Below are 25,755 nucleotides of genomic sequence, written 5' to 3' on the forward strand. Positions count from 1 at the left end.
TCATATTCTGTACTCTTTGTACATCCCTTGACTGACTTTGTGGGCAGCTTGTTTAATTTTGCATTTGGTTAGTATTTAATAGGTCTACTTCCTTTATTGTGATTTTATTTTCTCTGGTGACAGCTATTTAGCCTTAAGAGCCCTTCCATCTAGAGCAGTCTCTTTAAAATAAACTATAGATATGGTTTGTGGGAGGTAAATTTTCTCAACTTTTGCTTATCTGGAAATTGTTTAATCCCTCCTTCAAATGTAAATGATAATCTTGCTAGGTAGAATATTCTTGATTTGGGGCTCTTCTGTTTCATTGCATTGAATATATCATGCCACTCCCTCCTGGCCTGTAAGGTTTCTGCTGAGAAGTCTGATGATAGTCTGATGGGTTTTTCTTTGTAGGTGATCTTTTTTCTCTCTCTGGCTGATATTAATACTCTGTCCTTGTCCTTGATCATTGTCATTTTAATTATTATATGTCTTGGTGTTGTCTCCTTGGGTCCCTTGTATTGGGAGATCTGTGCACATCCATGTCCTGAGAGACTGTTTCCTCCCCCAGATTGGGGATGGTTTCAGCAATTTCTTCAAAGACACTTTCTATCCCTTTTTCTCTCTTTTCCTCTTCTGGTACTCCTATAATGCAAATATTGTTCTGTTTGGATTGGTCACACAGTTCTCTTAATATTCTTTAACTCCTAGAGATCCTTTTTTCTCTCTACCTGAGCTGCTTTTTATTCCTGTTTTCTAATTTCTATTCTATTTACTATCTCCTCTACCTTATCCAATCTGCCTTTAAATCCCTCCATTGTTTGTTTCATTTCAGTTTCTGTATTTTTTAAAGTGTCTATCTCCCTCCTGAATTCAACCCTTAGCTCTTGAATATTTTTCTGTATCTCCATCAGCATGCTTATGACTTTTATTTTGAATTCTTTTTCAGGAAGCTTGGTGATGTCAGTCTCACAGAGTCCTCCTTCTAGTGTTTGAGGGATCTGGGACTGAACAAGGTTCTTCTGCCTTTTCATAGTTCTGGAGCGATGGGAGTGGGCGCAGGAAAGTGGCACCGGTGCCTGCTGGAAGGACAAAGCACTTTCCTGCTTCCCAGTTGCAGTGCCTGTCTCCGCTGTCAAGGCCAGTGAGGCATGTGCAGAGAGCGGCCTCTGGGTTAACCCCCAAGCTGCTGTTGGCCGGGCTGCCCTCCTGCTGGCCTGGAGTGAGGTCGGTGGTCACAGGCGAGTGGCACAGGTATCTGCCTGGATGGCAAAGCCCTTTGGTGCTTCCTGGCTGCAGTGCTTGCCTCTGCTCTCAGAAATGGTTAGCCATGGGCAGGGAGAGGACTCTGCGTTAAGCTGTGTAGTTGCTATAGGTGGGGCTGCCCTCTGCCTGGTCTGCAGCAATGGTGGGGACAGCAGGTTTGCTTGCCCACAGGTGCCGGAGGGGAGGAAGGACGCAGGCTGCTTATCATGGTGGGGGTCCTCAGAGCTGCCTGCCAGCCAGGGGGATGGAGCGCCTGAAGCTCCTGAAAGTTCCCAACCTGCTGGGCTGAGTGTGCCAGGACGATTTTGTCCGCCTGTTCCTTCCCCTAAACCCTCCCCCATTAGCAGCTCTCTGACTGTTGAGGAGTCTTTCAAAGATCCCGCCTTTCTTTTGTCCCAGGGCAGCCGGTTGTGGGAACCTGTTCGCAGTCTGAGTCTCTGACTTCAGTTTTCAGCCCCTCTAATCTCCAGAGCACCAGGCAGTGTGGATCTGTGCTCCCGGAGTAGATCTCTAGGGTGGGGTATTTGGCAGCCCTGGGCTTGCGCTCCCTCCCCGCGCTGAGTCCCTTCCTCCTGCTGGTGAGCTGGGGTGGGGGGGGGTGCTTGGGTCCACCCGGGTCACGGCTTTTTTAGGTCCCACTGCGTCACTGTATTTTTACCTCACCCTTTTCCGTGTGATGTTCTCTTCTCCCAGATGTAGACTGGCTGGTGCACTCTTACTTCTGGTCACTCTTTTAGGAATATTTGTATTTGCTGTATTTTCAAAATATATGTGGTTTTGGGAGGAGATTTCTGCCTCACTTCTCATGCTGCCATTTTTTTTCCATCTGTTCTCATTTTTTTTATAGTACATCTGTTTAATTATCTTATGACCATTAATGCAATATTTGCCTCGATATTTTCATTCAGCTAATAAAAAAATGATGGTATAACGATGGTTTAAAGCTGATTCAAGCAGAATTGGGGGGGGTGCTTATTTATCAAGAGTGAGAAAATAGGAAACTATTCAAAATAGCTTAAAAAATAGCTGAAAGCCAAAGACTAGCTATAAAGCACCAGGCTGTCCTCAGACCAGACACCAGGGAGCTGTCAGCACACATGAACCCACATTTTTTCAGAGGGGACACAGGGAGTGGGGGGCTTGCAGGGCTCCAGCCTCCCGGATCTCCTGGATATGTCCCAAAGCTCTGCAGCTGCCACCACCTGGCAAGTCCCAGTTACAGGGGGCTGACCCCTGGGTGCCCAGCCTGCCTCACACCCCTGTCCCCTCCCCACTGGTCACAACCCCTCCTGGAGATTCCAGCCTCCTAATCCATGGAGCCTGCATCCTGCAGGGCCATGGTTGCACACATGGAGGCCTCAGGCCTTTCCATGCCTCTGGCTTACACAGTGTTTTATTAAAATTAGAGCCAACATATAAAAATATGGAGACTTCACACAAAAACTCAGATTTCTGACTTTTCTTGAAAAACCAGCCAGTGTTGTCTCATTTGCCTAGATCCCCACAGGACAGTGACAGACAGAAGTTGCTGAGTAGCCACTGCCCCACAAGGCAGGAAGCAGATCCTCAGTGCCCCAGGCCACACCCCTCCCTGCAAGCAGGGGCCAAGGAGCAGTTGCCATTTCTCATGGTGCCTGCCCTGTGGTTTTTCTCAGAGAAATATTTCCCTCTCCCCAGGTTTCTTTCAAAAGTGGGAAATTAAAGAGCAAGCAGGCCATGTGTTTCAAGAGAAATGTGCACAGCATATTTCTTTGTGGGACTAAAGAGTATTCCTCTTGGGACTGTCACACTGCTCCATTCAAAGGGACGCTTTGACATCATTTGTAGGAATAGCGCCTCCCAGAGGTGGCCACTATGCATGGTTCCCATGTGCCTAGGGTGCCAAGTAGAACAGTGTCAATGTAATTCCACTCAGGATGCCATTGTTCGTGCTCAGTTGGCCCACTTGACTCTTGAATGTGCCTTTGCAGCTGGGCAGACCCCTAGGGTCTCGTGGAAATTCTGGCAAGGCGCACCAGATGAGCAGGGCAAGCCGGACGCAGAGACCAATAGCCCCCATGGAATCCCCTGTGCGGGCAACACAAGAAGGGCCTGGCAGACAAGTGCCTGACAGGGGAGTGGCAGATGGCCGCTGCTAGGCAGAGGGTTGGCCTCAGAGCTGAGATTCCAGGCAGGGGACCAGGCAGCCCCCTTTACTGGGCACACCCTGGCTATTGCATGGGCTGCCTGGCAAAATTCTGTTCCTCTTACAGAATCCAGCTAGGGTGCTGCCTCTTCCAGGAAGCCCTACCTTCCAGAGAGTTAGCCATACCCTCCTCTGGGCTTCCTCTGCACCCTGTACATGCCCAACAAACATTGTGCATACTGCTCTGGGTGCTGGGATTCTGCTGACATGACCTGTCCACTGTGTGACTGGTCCTGATTATGTCCCTAGTGCCTAGGACAGTGTCTGGTACACAGTTGGGACTCAATGAATAACTGTTAATTAGATGGGTGGGTGGATGGATGGATGGATGGTTGGATGGTTGGATGGATGGATGAGTGGGTGGATGGATGGATGGATGGATGGATGGATGGATGGATGGATGGATGGAGGACATACAGGAACTCCAGCTCTGGAGGCCCACGCTGGGGCCCAGCATCAGAACTGGGAGACAAGCAGGGCTTAGCCATGCTGAGTTTATTTCTGGAACCAGATTTTGCCAGGGGAGCAGGACTAACTCCAAGTCTCACCACTAAATCTCCAAGCTCCTGGCTAAGAGTTTCCTGCATTCTCTACCCACATGCCCAAAACAGTGGCTGCAGCTGGAGGAAGCAGCAACTGGAAGGGCAGCAGTTCTGCTTCCCAGGCACCTGCTCTGCTCCCTGGTGCCCCCAGCCATGAGGTCAGTAGATGTCCACTTCCCAGGGACGTGTGTGATTGATGCAGGAAATACTGTGTGGCTTCGTCTTTGCAGGACAGCTGGGGTAATCCCCGCTCCCCTGCCTCTGTTTCTCATGGACACAACCCTGGGCACCCGAGAGAAGTTGCTGGCCCTTGCTAGTGTGCAGGTGGGAACCCACAGACTAGTTGAGGAAGAAAAATGCAGCAAAGGGATAGTTATATGGTCAAAGAAAGGTCAAGAAAACTATTGCTAATATTCCAAACACCAAGTGAAACTCTGGTCCTTGATTAATTGACTAAATCATAGAGGCTTTGACCTACCTCTCTGAAGTTTAATGAATTAGTTGATAAGTGCATGGAGTCACTTTGCCATCCAGAGGAGGGTGTAGCTCATTGTCTTTCGCTAATGGCACGCCCATGGAGTTGCTTGCAGCTGCCCTGCCGCACTGACCAGGGGAACTGCAGGGTGCAGCGTCCCCTGCAAACTGGCTCCCACTGAGAAAGGATGCACGGGCTGCGATGAGCGTGCAAGGTGACCTTCCTTGCTGCCCTAGATGTATGTGGCCCAGGTTTCCCCCTCGTCTTTCTTCTCCCAGCCTGTCCTTTCTTCCTCCCTCCCTCCCTTTCTTCACATCTGAGTTTGGGATTTGCTCTCTGACCCTTGATCTCCTCGCACGGAGGCCCCCGCCTGCTCCCGGCTAACGGGGAAGTGACAGCTCTTTGGATGGAACACAGGGTCGGTCTCAGTGCTGCCTGGGCTGGGAAGAAAGAATCACCATCCCATCATGATCATTGATGTGAACTGGACTCGCTGAGTTAGGGAATGGGAGAAAGGTTGGTATTATGGGCACCAGACTTGATCTGGTCAATAAAGCAAATTGGTTTAAGTGAAAATAAAGCAGCATTCGCAAGTGGATTAGAAGAATAAAGTAACGGCTGTCCGGGGTGCACAGAATATAAATCTGTTTGCTTGAAATTATTACAATGTGATATTGATTACTTAGAACCTGACATTGCTTTTTAAGTTATAGTTTATTAAAGGGCAATCTGTTTAACAAATAACTTCCTGGTGTGCACTGTTATAGCACAAAGGAGTTACATGGGCATGTAGTCCCCCGGGGGCCTGTGGTCACCTACTTGCCCCTCAAGCTCAGCTTGCGGGTACTGGTGGGTACCTGCCTGGGATCCACCACTCTGGCATTTTCTTGGACCCCAGGCAGAGGTCTGTGGAAGTCTCCAGAATGCTATTTAGTTTACTCCTCTGCCTCCCCAACCAGGTAATAAACCCGTGCAGTCAGGCACTGTGACCTCATATTTCCTCCACATCCCTCCAGAACCATCTGGTTTGGATAGAGGAGGTGTTCCGTGAATATTGGTGGAATGTGTATGAATAGCCTTTTTAAAAAAGTTTCTCTCTATTAAATTTGTTTAATTACCAAAGCCAACAGGCTCATTATAACAAATGAATAGACTATTTCTAAATATTTACAAATATTTTTCTGCCTATAAAAATCAGATATGCTCATGGTAGAACATTTATAAAATACAGAAAAGTATTAAAAAGGTAGTAAAAGTCACCTATAATCCCATCATCCCCTCTTCACGTGCTGGTAAATTTCTTGCCAGTCTTTTTGTTATGCTCATGGGTACAAATAACTTATAAAATTGGAAGTATACAACTGCAGTTTAATGTTTTGTGTTTTCCACTTGCCATTATATCAATAGCACTTTCCCCTGTCATGCAATATTCCCCAAAACATTGTTTTTAATGGCCACATAATATTCCATCTTATGGTGTGCTGTAATTTATTCAGTCATACCCTGTTCTGGACATTAACGGTGCTCCCAGTCACTAAAGCAACAGCCAGTGGTGAATGTTCCTGAAAGAACCACAGGGCCCCATATGTGGCTTAGTTCTCTGCTGTTGCATTCTTGATAATTTTTTAACAGGGAACCCCATGTTTTCATTTCCCACCATGCCCCACAAATTATGCAGCCAGTCCTGATTATGGGATGTCTTCCCCTGTGGAGTGGAGCAGGTAGGCCCCACTCTGACTCCCTAAGCCCTTTGTGCACAGTCTCATCCTTCATTCCCCTGAAAACCAAAGGTCAGTGTGTGACCTTCTCACGGGCCCAGCTTTGATGAGATTGAGAATCACCACACAAAGGGGACTTTCCACAGAGCTGAGGTTTACCTTTCAAACATATTATTGTGGTCCTTTGTGTCTCATGTTATCTTGCTTTTATTTGAACCAAAGTAGCTTATGCAGTATTTTGTGTTTTGTGGGAACTTCTAACTGTCCTTTCTTTTAATTTTAAGATAATCACAAATTTAAAAGTTGGAAGTACCGTTTAAAGAAATGTTTTTCTGAAGCATTTGAAAGTCTCCAACCTGACGCCCCATCAACCAGAACACTTCTGTGTGTATTTCCTACAAAAAAGATCCATAACCATAGCAGAACACGCAAAATCAGGAAACTAACAATGATCTCCTACCCAATCCTCCGTCAGCATCATGCGGCGCATTTACTGGTCAGGGCCTTCCGCCTGGACGAGTTCTTCATTCTGTCCTTGGCTTTTTGTGATCTTGCCGCTTTTGAAGCTTGCAGATCGGTGACTTTGTAGACTGACCCTCAGCTCGGGTTTGTCTGATATTTCCTCGTGATCAGATTCGGGATGTGCGTCTTTGGGAGGAATCTCACAGAAGAGATGCCGAAAGCCGTCCAGTGATGTGGGATTTCCATTTTGCCAGTTTCTGGTGTTCACTCAGATAATTTGATTAAGGGGGCATCTTCAAAGGCTTCCTTTGCTGTTAGTAAGTATCTTGTGGGGAGGTAGATTAAGAGTATGTAGATATACTAATTCTCATCAAACTTCCTGCCACCCTAGGAAGGAAATAAAAGAGGACCTATGATTCCTGAGTAGAAGTCATAGCATCCTGGCAGTGTGGGCTTGCGCCGCTTTATCTTAAATTTGTTCGTTTACAAATATTTGCTGAGGACCTACTATCAATCATACAATGTTCTAGAGTGACATTTGAGGCTCATAGTGAATAAAACAAAGACCCCTTCTGACTGGGAAAGAACAACAGAAAACAAAAAATAAGTGACTCAACATGTCTGGCAATGATGCATGCTGCAGAAGGAAACAGCAGTTTGGGGTAAAAGCATGAGAGTGGGTGGGCGAGTTCCATGGCTCTTGAACTTGGAGAGCGCCTCCTGCAACCAAGCACCCTGCCTGTGAGCTCTTGTCTCAGCTAGGAGGGGCCTGACTCTTTCTGCCCCCTCCCCGTGAGTAATAGCCCTTGGCTTCCTTCAGAGGGAGGCTGGAGGAGGGAAAAACGTCCTCCCACTAGAGGGGGCCCACAGGGTAGAGTACCACTAGCTCATCGTAGTGGATTCCTGTCAGATTACCGACGGGGACAGGGGCCGGCTCTGTCTATGCTTCTGTTTCACTGAAAGTTCTCAGGAAGAGCAGACCGACCTAGAAAGCCCAGGTGTGATGTTCACCCTCACACAGAGGGACACCTCCAGGTACCATGAGTTACCCATTCTCCCTGGTCCCCCACTTCTCCCCACCACAGGCTATCCTGGGTCCCCCCACTTCCCACCAGAAGGGGGAAAATAGAAAGAGGAAGAGGGGGTCATAACACTCTGCAGCCAAGCTGGGTTCTGGGAACTGGGCAAAGGCTGCATGGCATGTACGCACATGCTGTGTGTGTGTGTGTGTGTGTGTGTGTGTGTGTGTGTGTGTGTGTGTGTGTGTGTGTGTGTGTGTGTTCGGGGAGAGGGCCAGGCACAGAAGGGGACACACACCTGAAGCCCAGGCTCCTACCCATGTTCACTCCCCCTGTTGCTATGGGACATGTGGAGTTGCATCGAACACCAGCAAAGGCATCCTTCCCTCAGCCGTTGGGTCCGAAGCCCAGCCCAGGCTCTAGCAACCCCTCCCCTGCTTGGAGGACTCTGGCTCAGGAAGCTTCCTGACCCTCCAGAGGTGGCTGAAAGCAGTACCCTCACCGTGGCTTTGTCTGAGCAGGGCCTGGGCCTCCCGTCCTCTGCGCTGTGGCCCTGTCTCTGGCACTGGGCCCACAGTGCCAGGATGGCCGCGTGGCATCTGCTCTGTTTCCAGCTGGCTGGCCCCTTCTCTGGGTGGGACCACCTCCTAGGTGCCCCTGTAGGTCTGATGGCCCTCACACAGCCTAGGCACAGAAAAATCCCTGTGGAGGGAGTCACATGGGCCTGAACTCCAGTGTAGACCCAGGTAATCCTCACCAAAGTCCTAGAAGGAGGTATGTCCCTCTCTGCACATGAGGAAAGAGAAGCTCAGAGAGGTTTGGTAACTTACCAGAGGTCACCCAGCCAGAAGATGGAGCTGGGATTCAAACCCTGACCCCAACACATGGGAGCCTCCTTCAGCAGAGTGGGGATGGCCAGAGGCAAAGACCCAACTCTTAGCAAGTGGCCTCCCCACGGCCCTCAGTTCCCTTGTGACTCCAGCCTAGCCTTGGAACCAGAGAACGATATTTCTGCCACAGGAGGCAGCATCTCTGGACCCCTGCATCCTGTCACAGGACCTCTGACCCTGCCCTCACTCAACCTTTGCCAAGTGCAGTAAGACATGCAGAGCCCTGGGTAAAGCGTCAGGTGAACAGTGGCTCATTCCTCTGTTCTCCTGAGGGCTATTTCCAGTATTGTTGACTTGGAGCGTGGATGGGCCAGTGCTGGCCAGACCCTGGGAGTGAGCCAGCATCTGATGGAGCACCCTGTGTGCAGATAACACCCGGGGGGCAGCAGGGGCGTATTGGCCAGTAGGAGGGAAGGGTCCAGAAACTGCCTTCACAGCCCGGCCACTCTGAGTCCCGTCCACACTGTGTCCACGCACGAACAGCACATTTCTCATTTATCAGAGAGCAGTGAGGTCCAGCTCTCTTCTCCCCGTTCAAAGGCTCTGGAAAAGCCCAGCTGCTCTGAGGACCCAAAGCAGCAAGGCCAGAGTTGGGTGACAGAAGAAGGGCCCTGACCCAGCTCCTAGAGCAGTGAGCTCCACAGGGACCTCCACGGAGGTAGCGGGGGGCCGGGAGGTGACAGTCCGGTGAATGTGGAGACAGCAGGAGGGCCTTCTGAGCTGCAGGGCAAAGTAAGCAAGAGCTGAGCAGAAGTCCCTGTGATGACCCCTCCGCTCCCAGGTGAGGGCAGAGGGGCCTATTCGGGTGGGAATGGGACCTGCCCGGCCTGGCTGGCTTTCAGGGGGCTGAGCTGTAATCCAGACCAGGGCGTGGCATGCAGGACTACCTTGAATAAATACCTGCACGATCAAGTGAATGGGTGAAATCAGGGTCCCAGGTGGATGGGAAAGGCACGCTGGCGGACGGGGAGATGTGAGGAAAGCAGCCCTTTAGAGGTGCCGATGGTGCCCATTCCCCGCAGCCACCCTGCATGACTGAGCGCAGCTCTGGGCCTGGCCCTGGACCTCGCGGGGTCCCTCTCACCCGTGTGGGGCTCACAGCACAGTTTCCAGAGACTGAAAGTGGGAGGGAGAGGCAGGTTCACTGCCCACTGAGTGTCTCTGGATGCGCCCTCCCCACCCACACCCCCGTCCCTGCAGAGCCCGGCCCCAAGCTGTCTCCACAAAGCTCCACGATGCTTTGGGTCAGGTGCTTCCAATGAGACATTCTCACCTGTGAGCAAGAGAGCGTCATGGGATTTCAAGAGAACCGGGGGCACTTCTGAACCACGACCGTGAGAGAGCCAGGTCTGAGCCTGCGCCGCAGAGGCAGGGCCCTAGAGTCAGAAATGACCGCACACCTGTCCTGCGTGACCTGCACGGCGCGCCTGTGCCCTGCCCCTGGGGCTGTCCCCAGGCTCTCCCGGTCTGGCACATGGGGACAGACTCTCTACTCCCGAATCCCTGGGACCCTTCGAGGAGGTGTCTGGTAGGAGGCAAGAAAGAGGGAAAGGAGAAGTGGGGTGGTGGCAGGGCCAGGAAATCGCACAGGAGAACATGTCCCCGCCAGGACCGTGCCCGCCTGCCAGCCCAGGGCTCAGGAAGTCTGCAGGAGTTGCATGGAATCGCCTCCCCCTGCTGCCCTGGCATCGCTCGCTGTGAGCCAGGCACTGGGGGGTGCCTGTAGGGACCTGCTAGTGCTGGGTACTGTTCTGGCTGTGGATCGATCCGCTGAGTAAGATGGAAACACCTGGCCTTAGGGGGCAGTCAGGGCGTCACTAGGGAGGAGAGGCCCTGTGAAGAAGAGACCCAGAGGCCACTGAGGTCCTCAGGAAGCTTCTGTCCCTTCAGCCCCACCTTCCAGGTGCCGCCTAAACGGAAGGCTCTGGAAGGGGATGCTGCTGCTTCCCACCTTCCTAAACCACTGGCCTTCAACTCAGGACTGGCAAATCTGCTGGCCATGCCTCCCTAGCCCGTGCCCGGAGCAGACATTACTAACAGGTCACAGCACCATTTCCTGCCAGCCTACGTGCAGGCTCAGAATCCTCAACTGGCCCTGCGGCTGTTGGCAGAATCCAGAAGAGTAAGATGGAAACCATTGACACCTGCTCCCACCACTTCCTACCATCTCCTGTCACTGTCGCCAGCCTCCTGTCTCTGGCCCTTTGCTTTCCCCCATTCTCAGCCCCACACATACACCAAGCCTGTCCCCCCAACATCTCCTGGGCAGCCCCCTTTGACCACAAGTGGGGATGCTCCCCCTGCCCCAGAGCTTAAGCTTCCATGACCTTCCCAAGTTGCCCCAGCTCCTGAGACCCCTTCCCTTGGCTGGCTCCATCCCCAAAAAGTAGGAGGAAAGCCTCTTTGGGGGCAGAAACAAGCCCAGCTGACTTCCCAAGCCAGATGGTGGGGGCCCGCATTTGAGAGCTGAGTTTTTCAGATTTTCCGTCCAAGCAATCTGCTAATGGAGGCGAGAACACGACACACAGTGCAATCGCTGCCTCTGTCAACATAGGGTAATGATGTGCGGAAGCTGGCGCCTCGCTGTAAGCTGTGAACCTCCAGATATTCCCGAGCACCTGCAGCCCTGGTCGCCCTCCAGCAAAGGGAGTGGGGCCGGAGGTGGGCCACGGGCCGGGCCTGTTCTGGAGCCTGGGTTGGTACTGGGCCTTGGAAATCTATTTTGGAGACCCACAGAGCGCTCCCTTATTTAGAACATAGGAAACTGACAGCTTCGAGTGACAGAAAGCACCCCAAAAAACAAGGGAGCGTTTGTTTCCATTTTGAAGGTGATGATGCTTTTCTTGGTGTGCACGTGGGCAGGACCTGGGCGGGGGGCTGGGACAGAGCTTCTCTGAGCCTCTCCACCCCTGCCTGCTCCACCAGGCCAGCAGGGCCTCCCGGCCCTCCGCTCACTGTGGCCGCCCGCAGCCCCTGTCTTCTGCCTCCTCTCCTTTCTGAGACCCAGGGTGTTCCCACCTGCAGGCCCGCTCTCTCGGATCCCAGGGACCCCATGCGGCAGCCAGCCCCAGCACGTGTCCCCACATACCAGGCCTGAACCCCAGAAGCTATCCATGCCACCCCTCTTTCACTGTCTGTCACTAACTTTCCACCAGGTCTGTCCATCTTGTCTCCTAAACAACTCAAATGCAAGCATTTTCTCTAGCCCACTGCCAGCCCCCATCCAGGCCACCATGCTCCTTTTGTCTTAAAATGTACATTTTATTAATATATGAGTATGATGGGGCCACAGATCACGAGATGACTGCCGTTGAGAAGACAGCTTGTTGCAGCCCCGAGGCAGGCAGGGATGCCCTGCAGGGTCGCGTGGGGAGACGCTCAGGAGACGGGGATCGAGGGACATGTAGACAAGAGCCTGTGCGGGCTTCTGGGGGAAGGAGCACGCTTGGAATTAGCTGGTTTGAAAGTTTTCTGTGGGATCGGGGGCCCTGGGGATGCCCCCCTGGCTGTCTGCCCCTGGCCCTGAATAATTAGGGCAGGTGGATAGTGGCCAAGAGAATGACAGCTTGACAGAGGAAGCAGGGAAGCGTGTGGGCGCTGGAAGGGCCGGTGTCCTATGTGATGTGTTGCTCCCAAGTCAGCTGTTCCCATCCCTGGGAGTTGGCTGGCCTGGGAGGAGCGACCACTCCGCTGGGAAGGCCCCAGATGTCAAAGCGCCAGAAATACAGAAAACACAGCAGGATGAATGTGTCTTCCTTCGCCACGCTCCGGCCTTTCCAAACATTCTCCACACAACAGCCAATGACGGAAAAATGCGATCTGATCATTTTACACACACACACACACATGCACACCCTCCTTGCCAATTGAAAGTCTTCTGTTTGTTCTGAGTTAGTTGAGGACCACGGTGGTCCTTGGACTCCTGGCATCGCACCCAACCACGCCCCTGTCCCCATTCTCCAGACGGCCTGGCCTCTGCAGGCTCTCGAATGTGCTCCATCGAAAGTGCACATCCGTGTGCCTCGTGGCGATATGCCCCGTCTACCTGGGCACCACCCCTGCCCTCAGCCCACTCCTGCCTGCTCACTGTCCGGCCTGCAGGTGCTCACGGCACCAGGCTCCTCTCAGGGCCCCACCGGTGTGAGTCTTAGGTCCAGGGGCATCCTCCCACCAGACCGTGGTCACTGGGGCACCCCAGCATCTATCTCAGGGCCCGGCTCACAGCAGGCACCCCACAGACACTTGCAAAAGGGCTTCTAATCCTCTTGGTAACCTAAGAGGGAGACATTCCTGCTTAGCCCCCTTCTCAGGAACAGACAGAGTCTCAGGAGATTCCCTGGCTCCCAGGTCACACAGTTATAAAGGGACAGAGTCGCTTCCAAGGGAGGCTGGCATTACTCCAAAGCCCCTGACCTCTCCAAGGGTCCCTCCTTGCCCTCCCTCCCAGGAGCCATCACTTTGGGGGACAGCCTAGGCCCAGGCCCCAGGGACACTTGGTGTGCCCTGTGCCCACCTCTGTTTTCTATTTTGGGCAACAGAACCAGCTGGCAGGTAGTGGGTGGGGGCGGAGGGTCTGGTGGGGCGTGTTTTTCTGCCAAGTATTGGTTGGGTCGTATTCTCAGGCTCCCATAACGAAGGACCACAACTGGGGGGAGCTGAAGTCAAGACACATTTACTGTCTCCCAGTTCTGGAGGCTTAAAGTCTAGGATCAAGGTGTTGGTAGCGCTGTGCTCGCCCCGAAGGCCCCAGAGGGTGCCTCCCTCTTCTCTCGGCTTCTGGTGGCTGCGGGTGCCCCTCAGTCCTTGGCTTGGGGGCGCAGCTCTCCCGTCTCCTCCTCCATCATCAGGCGGCCTTCTCCTTGTGTGTCTTCTATGTCTGTGTTCAAATTTCCAGGTCTTCTTATAAGGCCACCAGTCATATTGGATTTAGGGCCCACCCTACTCCAGGGTGACCTCATCTTAATTTACTAACTACACCTGCAAAGACCCTATTTCCAAGTAAGGTCACATTCTGAGGCTCCGAGTGGTCATGAATTTGGGGGGAGCACAATTCAACCCAGTCCAGGGGGATTTTCTCTTCCTCTGTCCTGTCTCCTGGAAGTGCCCAGGGATTTGGGGCACCAAGCGGCCATGACCTAAGCCCCTGTCAGAACCCACCATGTCCCCCCAAATCAGAACACAGCAGAGCATGAAAGGCCTGGACTGGGAGTCCGGAGCCCTGCCAAGCAGCAGGACCAGCCCCCTCCCCTCCCCGGGCCTTCACTTCCTCGGCCAAACAGTGGGGACTGAACCAGACGCTTTTCCCAGCTGTTACACAGCTGTGACATTCTAGGATCCAGAATGTTCCATAGTCTCATTCTTCATAGGTCTTTATTTTTTAGCAGAAAAGTAAATGAAAGGTACAATTGCCATTACTTTTAAAAACCATCAGTGCAGTAATCCACACTCGTGGTGAGATGGTGGAACCCGGTGGGAAGGTTCTGTCCATTCTACCGCGGTTCCTTTCGATGAGTCATTCAACTGCCACATATTTCTTGGGTGTCTGTGTGTCAGATTCTGGCCTAGACACAGAAAAAAGGGGTGAATGGGCCGGACACCATCCCTATTCTCGGGGGGCTTGCAGCCACATTCTTGATATAATTATGGTGCAAAGCATTACAAGGCATTCCCAGGGCCTGGGTGCCAGGGACGGCCTTCTCTGGGTGCATCTGAAAGGAGGGAACAGAATCGAGGGGTTCCTTGGGGCTGCTGTGGAGGGGAAGGTTGAGGAGGGGCGGGTGGACGCGCCCAATCAGCCCCCTGAGAAGCGGCAGTGTCTGTGGGGCCTCAGCTCTCAGACTCTCCTGCTCTGTCTGTCGGGAATCCTAAGGTGAAACAATAACCAGGATTCCTCCATCCCTGGCTCCCTGTGTTCCCGCAGCCACTTCCTGGGACTCAGATCTCCCCTGGCCCGCTGGGCTCCCACAGCTTCTTATCCCCTTCCCAGAACCCTGCCCACCCCAGCCCTGCCCCACTGGGGCCACTGGGGGGCTGTGCCCGGCCCACACTCCATGCCGGAGCCCAGGCCTGCTGCCCCTGTTCCAGGCCGGGCTGGATGCACTACCCGAGTGGCTGGCGCTTCCATCTGGACATGGTAGGAAGGTGGGATCGTGGCAGGGGTTTGGAGGGGACAGGCAGTGTGAGGCTCTCCGCACAGAGGTCCCAGGGGCCCAGGAGGGGGCACTCAAGCACCCTCCATCCACCGAGAGAAGGGAACTCCTCGGGGTCCAGGCAGCCGCTCCCCTGGTCCCTAGCAAGGACGGGGCACCTCTGCTCCTTTCCCAGGGAAATTACTGAAATGTGTTTAGGGACCCACTGTTGTTCCTTTCAAAGTTGCCCTTGACCTTATGTCCACCAGGGCTGAGGGGCAGTGCCCGCAGTCCCTGAGATGGAAGGGACGCCCCAGCCCCGGTACACGCAGGAGTCCACCCCTCGGTCAGGGCCAGGGCGGGAGAAAAAGCAGGCGCCCCGGTCCGCTCGGCTGCCCTGCCCCGCTTCTGCGGGGCCTCCGCCCCTCCGGTGAAAACCCTCCCCTGCCGCCGAAGCGGGAGGCTGTCCGAATTAAAAGATGTCAGCAGCTGTAGTCATTAAGATAAAAGTCGCACTAATGACTCGAGTGTTATTTAGTTCTGATATCTTAATTTAATTGGATTTTTTTTTTAATTAAGAAAAAGACCCATGATCCTGCAAGCCCTGGGCTGCTGCTGCCTCTTCCGAAGTTGAGCTTTAAAGGCTGGGCCGCAGAACCCCCGTGCCTCCTGCTTGAGGCTGCCGGGGCCTGGGGTCTGAGACGGGAAGGAGGTTAGGAGGTGACCCAAAGAGAATGGGGTTCGCCCAGGCCTGCAGCTCTGGAAGGAGGTGGCAGCTTCGTGCCTGGGAGGCCAATCGTGGGCATTGCTGCCACCGCACTGACAAGGGCCCGAGCGGCAGCTCCCGAGACCCGGATGGTTCTCCGTCACGGGCAGTGAGCCTCCTGCCTCCCGTCTGACCCCAGAAGCCCTGCCCTTCTCCAGCTCACGGCCGCTCTCCCAGGCCTGGCGCTGCCCAGGGGAGGGCGTGTGTCCCTGCTTCCCGGCCCTCCTGGGCCATGGCCTCCTCTGCTCTCCCTGCCGCTCTCCCCCACTGGGCTCCCAAAGCCAGAGGCTGCTTGGTGAAGGTGATTGATGGTTTACCAATAGCAGTGGAATGAAGTTTTAATAGTCTCAGATTAAAGGATCAGGGGGCAGAGGGAAGCAGGGGCCTGGCTGCCGGCATTCATCTTTCTGCATCGTGCAAAGTCTGGAGCTGTGAGGAAGGGCCTGTTACAGCCACAAACCAGTCTGGGGGGTGCGGGGAGCCCGAGACATCAGGTAGATCCCTAGTGCCACTCGGGCAGGTGCAGGAGCCCCCGCAGCCCTCTGGGTCCAGCGCAGAGCCTCAGGAGCTTGGCGCCCTGGCCAGGTTAGGGGATGTCCCAGGGATGCAGGGCCTGTGTGTGCTGACAGGAGGGCGAGTGGGCCCCCATACCGATGGCTTGGGTAAAGAGGGCCCCAGAGAGGGGAGCCTGGGAGAAGGGCAAGTTCACAGGAAGTTCATTGGGAAGGGCACCCGCCACGGGTCCAGGCTGAGCATTCTGGGGGATGAACAGACAGGTGGGGCCTCAGGTCCTGGGTGGAAGCAGTGCTGGGTGGAAGCCCAGGTCAGACCCCCAGGGAGTTGCAGAACATGTCTGCTTCTTGGATGAGAGATCAATTATCTGCTCTTCATGGGCAAATGTGATTTTTCTGTCATTTACGGGATTCTTTGTAAAATAAATGCACATTCCCTCCCAAATCCTGTATGACCCTGGGTGCCCGAGGCCCAGGCTCGTGGTGGATGTAAATGGGGATTTGGCATCGGCTACAGGAGGGTATTTCTCCTCCTCTGCCCTCTATGTGCTTATCATTCACACCCCCACACCACAGGGGAAAGCAGGGGGCAGGGCCTGGGTGGCTCCTGTGTGGGGGGCCACCACTTCCTGCAGCCCCGCTGCCCCTCATGTCCTTTCATGTCTCCTGAGACACAGGTACTGAGCACACGTTTGCTGACTCACCCTGCAGGCCAGGCTCTTAGCACAGCCAACAGCTTGCCTGTGGTGGGGCAGGGGGCCAGGGCCCAGGACATGAGGTTCCAGCACCCTCTGGGACTGAGCCAGAGGATGAGGTGGGACGGCCCGTGTCTGCATCAGGCCCCGAAGAGACCCTGCCGGCCGGCAGCGCTGGAGCTCTTTGCTTCTGAAACCAGCCATCGGGGCCCCCGGATGCCCAGGGCCAGGCAGGGCTGGCTGGACTGAGGGGCATAAACAGAAGCATGGCTGATGAATTATGTTTAAGGTCACTGAGCAGATATGCATTTCAGCTGGTTTAAGACCCAGTGTCACCACCAGGGCAACCCATTCACTCACTAGTTAATAGCCTAGGAGGCTTGGTCCAATCAGCCAGCAGGCACCCTCAGCAAAGGGCATCCGGGAGTGCAGGGTGTGGGCTGGGCAGTTTGCTGGGAAGACAGAAGCAAGGCCAGGCAGGCTGTGGTGATGGGAAAGGGAGTGGGGTGTGGGCAGCACATCCTGGGGACAGGACACTCTCTGAGTGGTAACCAGTGACTGCAGCTGAGGAAAGCTGTGAGGGACTGAGTGGGTGTTTGAAGTCCCACCCTCTGCTTTCAGCATGTGGCCTTGAGCACGACATTTCATATTTTGGCAGGATCCTCATCTTTATGCTTTCCAAATGATGCCAGGCATGTCCCAGGCACAGCCAGGTGCTGGTGGAGGAGGGTGGGCAGCTGGAAGAGAGGTAAAGGGCTTCCCGGCCCACGGCAGCATCTGACTATTGATCACACATCAGGACCCTCTGCCATCTACTCAGCCGCCAGGGCTGAGGTCAGCTCCCTCCTCCCAAGGCCCATTTGGGTGACAGAGGGACATGGGGCAGGCAGCAAGGCTGCGGGCAGGAGGCCTCTTGTGAGTCACTTGGCACTGGAGGGTGCTGGCATCACAGCCCCTGCAGGGCACATGCTCTGCATCTCGCAGGGTGAACATAGCTGCCCCTCCTAGCTCGCCGCAGGCCCGGGGAGGGAGGGCCCTGGAGGAGAAGTGACAGCAGGCGGAGGAGAGGTGACAGCAGGCCCCTGGCACAGAGCCATGGAAGGCAGAGCTGGCTCCAAGGGGCACTGGCTTAGCGTACAGAGCCCCACAATGCCTCTGCCCAGCAGGACTACCCACCCCCTTCCCAGGACCCCAGGCCACAGTCCTAGAATGCCTCTTCCCCAGGTACCAGAGGCAGAAATAGCTTGTGGATCAGAGAGACTAACCCACAAACCCTGGCTGCACTCTGGCCTGGCAGAGGGCACCATCACAGTGCAGCACGCCCAAGCCCTTATCGCCAGCCACCCAGCTTCCTAGGCTCCGTTACTTCTCTGGTCTGCCCTGGGCTCAGTCTCTAAAGCGAGCACCGGGGTTTTCCCCCATCAAAGGGTCATAGCCAAGATGATGACTCCCAAGTGGGGCTCAGAGGAAGCCTTGGTGCCCCAGGAAAAGCCACCCCAGACCCCCTGTCTGCACCATGCCTGCTCCCTCCAGTTTGCTGTCCCAGCTAAGATGAACAAGGCCCCAGCGGCCCCATCCGAGGCCACATGCCCAGAGCTTTCAGCCCCTCCAAAACCTGCTGCTGTAAACAAAAAAAGACTTTAAGGCAAGTGCATCAGACAACTGTTACTCAGCATATTTTATGGTGTTTTGCCTTGGTTTGAATATGTAAAAATCACTAAGCTCTTTAATTCAGCACTTTCCTGCATAGTTCAGAGGCATAACTCAGGGTAATTTAAGCTCTGTTTGCGGGTCGCTGACACTTCTGCCCCTTCTCTGCGTCCACTGGCTGAATGGCTCTGCCCCTCCCGCAGCAGCTCGGTGCCCCTCTTGCTCCCTTTCCCAGCTATCTGGACCCCCTGATAGGCTGTGGATCCTAGAAATGTGATCTCCTCTCTTTTGGAGATGCCACCCACTGCCGTCTGGAAAGATACTTGGTCGTTGTGTGATGCTGCTCAGATGGCTAATCTCACTCGGGCTGGCACAGAGGCGCTGGCTGCACGCGGAGGTCTGGTGTTTTCTGAGTCTGGCGTCTGCCCTCCCAGGGCCAGCAGCTGACTGCCTGCTTCTTGCTTTCTATTCCCCAGGGCATCTGGGCGAGGGAGCAGCTGGCCCTTTAATCCCAAGTCCTCTTACCTGCAGGCTGTAAATAGCTGCCCCCCTGGATTTCCTGGGTGCCTCTTAGCCAGAGCTCAGGGGCCTGCCACGCAGCTGAGCTTTGAGTCCTGATTTGGTCTGGGGCTGTCAGGCCCATCACAGAACCATTTCCTGGGTGTTGCCCTCCTCACCTTCCAGAGAGAGCTCTCACCTGCCCTGCCATGACCTTTGAGTATGTCCTGTTCCCCACCCACCCTGGTGTGACCTCAACCCCAAGCTTGTGTCCCAGTCACCTGCCCAGGGACATCATCACCACCCTCCCCCTGAGGCACCAGAACTGCATGTACCCAGCCCACATTTCCTGCCCCTTTCCCTTCTGGACTGTCCTCAGAGGGGACAGCAGACGAGCAAATGGCCGGAGTTGATGCGGGTCCCGGCGCAGCGACCCAGCGGGTGCTGAATCCATGAAAAGTTCTGTCACAGGGATTTCCGCTGGGCTGCTGGAAGGGAATTCATTTCCAGCCTGGCCCAAGACTTTACCAGGGCATGGGGTGGGGGACCGAGTCAGAACTGGGCTGCACCTGTGGATGCCTGTCTGGGGGAACAGCCAGGACCGGGGCCTGCAGGGTGGCCAGGCCCTGGGCAGGGCCAGCTGGAGCCGATTCTCCCTGCCTCCCTGTCCCACTCAGGCCCAACCGTCCAGGCCAGAGTCAGCCTCCTCATGCCGAGAGGAGCCTGCTCCTGTGCCTGTAGCGAGTTACGTCTTCACCAAAGAGGGTCAGGTGAACCTTGGTGGGTTTGATTCAGACTGCCATCCTGAGACCTGCCGGTGGCTGGTCCACACGGCCGCATCGTCCAGGTTTAAGGCGTGGCCTTAATGCTCACCCATGTGGAGAGGCCACTGCATCCGGGAACTATGCATCCTAGTGTGCCCATCAGGGAAACTGGGGCCCAGAGAGGTTCAGGGACTTCCTGGATGCTATATAGCTGTGAAAAAGGGCCCCATTCATTCACTCTGCAAATATCTATCGTATGCCAATGGCGTACCAGCCCTGAGAACAAAGCAGACCCAAGCCCCTGCCCCGTGGGCCTGACATTCTAAAGAAAGAGACTTGAGAAACGAGAGAAGAAAACAGGAGGAGCAGCGGTGGCGGTGCTGAATGCCACCAAGAAGACGCAGCCGGGACGGGGTGGGCAGTTTGAGGACAGAGGTAAATGATCTAGGAGGCCCCTTTCAGTTTCCGGTTTTTAGAATTCAAATAAGGAGAATCAAATCAAGTTAAATCCTATTCCACAGAAAGGTCTTCTCTCTCCTGGGCCGGGAGGCAGCCAGGGCCAGAGGCTGCTCCCGCCCCCTGGACACTCCCCAAATCCAGCCTTGTGGAGAGAGGAGCCCCGGCTGCTGGCAGCGATGGCCCTCCTCCCTCCCCCTGCCAGGCCTGCTCCCAGACAAGAGACCCTCCTTGGAGGGTCCCCTTCCTGGGGGGCGCGTGCCCTGGGGATTATAGAGCCCGTGTGATTTGTAAGGGCACCTAGAGGCCAAGGGGGGGCTGCTGTCTGGGGCCCCGACTTCCTGCCCCCTCTGGCTCTGCGGTTAACAGTGAGCTCTGTGGGACAGACGGCAGCACCTCAGCTGGAAGAGCAGGGGAGCCCTTTCACTTAGAATCTCTTTAAACTCTCGTCTCCTGGGGTGGCCCCGTGCCCCAAACATGTGGCGGAGCAGATACGCGGGGTGTGAGTGTGTACATGTGGGCTCCCACGGCCGCCGTCCAGCCGGCCCTGTGGCCTGGCTGCCCTCCCGCCGCACGTGGGGAGACCTCGGGGACAGAGCAGATGAAGCTGGGAGGGTGAAGGAGGACATGGCGACAGGCGAAGCAGCACGAGGCAGAACTGGGAGAGGGGGCCACGGGGGGCAAGGAACAAAGGAAGACAGAGGGAGAGAAGAGGGGTGATCAGAAGGTGCAGGTGGACCGGCTGTGGAGCAGAGGGGCCGGGGGGACTGCAGGCCCGAGAGGGCGTGGGCCCAGCGGAGCACAGGGGTGGGGGCTCTGGGGAGCTTGCATCTCCGAGGCAACTGCTGCCCGTCAGGGTCAAGGTGACCCCGTGCCACCCGGATGGGGGCCGAACTGCCCCAGCCCCGGTTATGGGTGGATCCTGGGGCACAGTCAGGACATCCTTCTGTCTGTCTGCATTCCACAGAACCACAAAGAGAGGCACTTCGCCACACAGGCCCAAGCAGAAGGAGGCACTGCCTTCGTGGCCTGTGGGGTGGACAGTGCACGGGAGGCCCTGAGCTGGGGGTGCTGGCCTGGTGACAGCCAAGGGGACCCTGCCCGGGCAGCCAACCCAGCCCTCTGGGCCCTGGGACCATCTGATGGAGTCGCAAGGCCAGGAGCAGAGAGCTGGGCTAGGCACCCACACCAAGGGGGCGAGGGCTGCCCCAGCGAGTACCCAGGCCCGCACAGAAACCACCATAGGGGACAGGGACATGGCGGCTGGCAGAGCCTGGGACCTGGCCCCTCCCTCCAGCGCCCTTTGGACCCGCCTGGCAGAGACCCCAGGAGGGCTTGTCCCGCTGCTGCCCGGGAGGCTGGGGGATTTCAGCCGCACTGGGAAGCCCCTCAGGTGGAGCGATTCCTGGGGGTTTTCTTCAGGCTGTTTTTCCCTTGAAACCACACTTCAAAGCAGGATGGAGGCCTTCCTGCATCTTGTGCTCCCTCCAGGCTGGTCCTCGGGGTGGCCCCAGGCCCTTGCTTCCCCTCTCTGGGCGTTTCCCTCCGTTTATAAACCACAAAGAGTCAGCCCTGTCTCCGGAGGATGCTGAGAGAGATAATTAAGGTTGTTTCTAAGTATGTAAAGTGCTCTTTGGAGACAGGCCTAGTGTAAATAAAATTGGTTTTATTATTAATAGTAAACATTTATTAAGCACCCACTGAGTTCCAGGCACTGCACAGAACACCAAAGAGACCCCTGCCCAGCCCCTGCCAAACATCTCCCTCCACACTCCCCGCGGCTGAGAGCAGAGCCAGAGCAGCAAACGGCTCGAGAAGATCTCGGGGTCACGGCTGCACACACCTGGGCCAAGGGATGTGCCTCCGGGCCTCAGCCCAGCAGCCACGGCGCCTCGTGGGGGCCGGGAGTCCAGGCCCCTCTTGGGCTACATCACGCTTAGTAGGCCTCTTCCCCTCCTAGCCATTCCCTCATCTACAGGGGAGAGTGGTGAGATGCCCACACGTGTCCTACCATGTCGGGGGGCTGTTCTGGGTGGGGAGGGGGCCGGCGAGACCACTGAGCCCCGGATCCACATGGCTGGTACAGGGCGCACCCCACACACTCAGTCGTTCCCCAGACAGACTAGCTGAGCTCTGCGGGTCCCCTCATTCGGGAAACACTCAGAAAATGAACTCTCACTCAGCGAACTGCTGTGCCTAACCCTATTAACTCTTCATGGAAAAGTTTCTAAAATCAAGTATCCATTTCTCTACGTTACTGTAGGCAGTATATCGATTAAAAATTACTTTTGCTTTGATAACTAGGGGTCCTGTGAGGCCTCGGGGCCACCTCGGTTAATCCTGCTGAGACTGGGGGTGGGGAGCAGGGCTCCCCTGGTGGGCGCTGGGTGGATTCCGAGCCTCCCTGCAGGACCAGCTGCCCCGCTCTGCCTCCTTCCTGACCCTGTCCTGAAACTCAGCAAGGGGAGCTTCTTCCTCCCGGCCTCTGGCTTTGACCCTTGGTGAGAAGTAACCCCCCTTGGCAAGACTCCCACATTTTGCTACAGGTCATTTACACTGTTCTGTGAATTAGGGCCCATTGGGGAGTTGGGAGAACTCACTACTTAGGGACCGGGCAGGTGGAGGGAGGAGGCACGGACGGGGGAAGCAGGGCCCCTCCTGCCAGTCTGCGCACGTGCTGAGGGCTGGCGTAGCCTGTTGGCAGTTCCCAGCGGTGTTGGGACTCTGGCTGCACGTGGCCTCAGCCAGGGCCCTGGAAACTGTTCTGATACCGGCTGTTAATAAAGAAGGTTTGTTGAGTGCCGTTAAACTTTGTCCTGAGAGTAGAGGGCAGGGGCACCCGGCTGCTCGGTCAGTCCAGTCTGTGCTCTGAGCCTGGCTCTGCCCTGTGTGCCGGGGTGCAGACGGGTTCTGCTGGGACCTGCCCGGACCCCCACTTCTCCAGGCCTGGTCATTGGTGGGTTTGATGGAATATCCCTCTGCTCTTCACCACCCCCACTTCAGGAGGGACACGGTGTTGCCAGGGTGGGGATGCCTCAGCTGTGGAAAGTGGAGAGATTCTAAGAGATGAGAGGATTCAACCCCTGCAGTGTCTGGGTGACATCAGGAAGCCCCTTAACCTCTCTGAGCCTCAGTTTACTCAACTGCAAAACAGGGACGGTCATTCTGGTCTTACGAGATGCTGGGTGTTGGTCGGCTCAGGCTGCCGTAACAGAATACCACAGATCAGGGCGGCTGAAACCACGGAAATGCATTTTCTCACCATTCTGGAGGCTGGAATTCCCAATCAAGGCCTAGCAGGGCTGGTGGCTGATGAGAGCCCTGCTCCCGGCCTGCAGACGGCCACCTCCTACCTGTGTCCTCACGTGATGGGGAGCATGAGCTCGGGTCTCTTCCTTTTCTTAGAAGGGCACTAATCCCATCATGGGGGGCTCACCCTCAGCTCCTCATCTAAATCACCTCCCAGGGCCCCACCTCCAAACACCAGCCCAGTGGGGTGAGGCCTCCAATATAGGAAGGGGGGCGGGGCGAGGTTGATACACAATCAGTCCATAACTAGTAGTGAGAATTCAACAAGGTCCGTCCATAGGCTGTGAAGTGTCCCTTCAGAGCCAGGCTTGTACACACTCAGCAGGAATCCACTCCCATCCCTGCCCAGCCTCCGTCACTTTGGAAGTAAAGGAAGTTGGTACAGACAGAAGGAAACACAGACAAAAATCAAAGCCCATGGGTGGCCAAGGGCTTGTCTGGTGAGAAGCCAAGCCCGTGCTCCCCCTCTTTGTACAGAGGCGCCCCTCCCTCCTCTCTTCTGGACAGCAAGGCAGCTGGTGTCGGAACCTATCACTGCCTTCCTCCCAGCCCGTGTTCTGCTAGGAGGCAATGTCTTAATTTTAAGCTATACTTGCGCTTCTAGTTTTAAGGGGTCTCTCCCTGAACCAGGCCTCAAATGCTTGCACAGGCAGGCCTAACGGGGCGGCCCACAGGAACCGGGAACAGGGTGGGCAGATCTGCAAGCCGCTCCACTCAACCCCCAGAGTGCCGGGGGCCCTGCTCACCTGAATCACCATCGCCCTTGCAGCCAGGCCTCATGGTGGGCTTGACGGAGCTCCTTCACTCAGATGTGCAAAGCCCTCCCGTGAAGGCAGATTGTTGTTCCCATTTTAGGGTCAAGGGAACAGTGAACCTTCTTATCAGTGGCAGCCTGGGCGGCTCCGCCTTCACTGCGGGACCACAGCAGTTCCCTGGCCATCCTGGCATGGGCTTTGTGGTTTCCAGGAAGGGGACTCAGGTCCCCTCTTGCCATTTAAAGTACCACAGACCAAGGGTCTTAAAACAACAGAAACTCACTGCCACAGTTCAGGAGGCCACAGGTCTGAAATCGAGTTGTTGCAGCATTAGCTCCTTCTGGAGACTCAGGGGCCCCACCCCAGGCCTCGCTCCAGCTCCTGGGGGTGCCCAGCAGTCCTTGACATCTCACCTCTGCCCTGTCTCAGACGGCCTTCTCTCTGTGTGTCTGTCCTTGTCGTCCAAGGACCCCGGCCGAGCGATCCAGGCCTCCCCGTGCTCCAGCGTGACCTCACCTTAACTAAGTACTTCTGCAAGGACCCCATTTCCAAGTAAGGTCACATGCTGAGGTTGTGGTGGACATGAATTTGGGGGGGATGCTGTTCCATCCCATACATCAGCCAACATCTGCACCCTTTGGGGGATGCAGAGCCCAGGGGAAGAGGAAAGCTGAAGGGAAGCGGCTGGCAGAGGAGCTCGCACTACGAGGCAGGAGTGACGGAAGGCGGGGAGCCCTGCATCCCCATGGCCTGGGAGCCCTTCAGGAAGCCCGGGAGCCCACCCAGGCAAGGGACCAGGTCTGACCATCACCAGGGCCCAGAAAGGGCTTGGGGCTGAGCTCTGAGCCTCAGGCTGAGGGCTGCACTCTGGGCCCATAACCTGTGAAATAGGCCTGCGAAGCGGACGTCTCCAGGTGTTACTAATTACTGGGGAACCTGTGCGGTGTCTGACTGCGACCGGAAAAAAGGGAAGCCCTGGGTTCAGGCGCCAGGCCGGGGGACACAGGGGCTCATTGGCAGGGCCCAAGATGTGCAGGGGATGTTCCCTGGCCAGCTGAGTGGAAAAATAAATAACCTCAGGGGCTGACTCAAGCCGGTCGTTTTGCCAGTGCAGCTCTGGTAACGCGTGCTGGGCATGGCCTGGTCAATAGGCTTCTATTTTTAACTCTGGGATCAGCAGGCGCATTTTCCGGAGAGGGAGGGCTGTTTACTCAGCTGTCTCTCCATGCAGGTCAGTGTCCCCGGCCAGCTCTGCCCTCTGTGCCCAGCCACCCCACCCACCCTCGGCCTTCTCCTCCTTCCTGGGAAAGGTAACTGGAATTTCAGGGGTCAGCAGAGAGAGGCAAGGGGTCACGGTGGCTGAGATGGGGCAAGAGTTCCAGGCTCCCCCACCCTGGCCAACTTGGTGTCCAGCTGCCAGTGTCATTTTGCAGGCCCCAGACCCACCAGCTCTTAGCTTACTCTGAGGGTCCCTGGGCAGCACAGACAAGTAGGAAGGTGGGGCAGGCCTCATCCCAGAAGCTCATGCTTCTTATGAATTTGAGTCCCCCTGCTTGTCTGCGGCAGGACCAAATTCACAGTACGTGGATCTAGAGTTTGCAAATGGCCTGTTGCATGTGGAGTACTGGGCCAGGAGGAAAGAAACGAGGGATGTCATCCTAGCTCTGCCTCAGATGGCTGTGTGAT

General features: G+C 55.6%; 1 protein-coding gene and 1 long non-coding RNA gene across 14 annotated transcripts in view; one reads left to right on the plus strand and one right to left on the minus strand.

The window, feature by feature from the left end:
* Window positions 1-25,755, plus strand: part of CAMTA1 (calmodulin binding transcription activator 1) — an 806,010-nt gene that overhangs the window by 628,854 nt on the left and 151,401 nt on the right. The gene's annotated exons all lie outside the window — the stretch shown is intronic.
* Window positions 14,131-25,079, minus strand: LOC118968622 (uncharacterized). 3 transcript variants are annotated; one of them, XR_012129950.1, is made up of 3 exons: window positions 24,061-25,079; window positions 16,998-17,089; window positions 14,131-16,882 (listed from the first exon to the last, which is right to left on the minus strand). It is a non-coding gene; the product is annotated as an uncharacterized lncRNA (long non-coding RNA). The 3 variants fall into 3 exon arrangements; XR_012129949.1 differs by lacking the exon at window positions 24,061-25,079 and adding an exon at window positions 18,813-19,000; XR_012129951.1 differs by lacking the exon at window positions 24,061-25,079 and having other exon boundaries at window positions 14,131-16,187; window positions 16,647-16,882; window positions 16,998-18,994.

Source organism: Manis javanica, chromosome 4 (genome assembly GCF_040802235.1).
Source record: "Manis javanica isolate MJ-LG chromosome 4, MJ_LKY, whole genome shotgun sequence".
NCBI classification, from domain to species: Eukaryota; Metazoa; Chordata; class Mammalia; order Pholidota; family Manidae; genus Manis; species Manis javanica.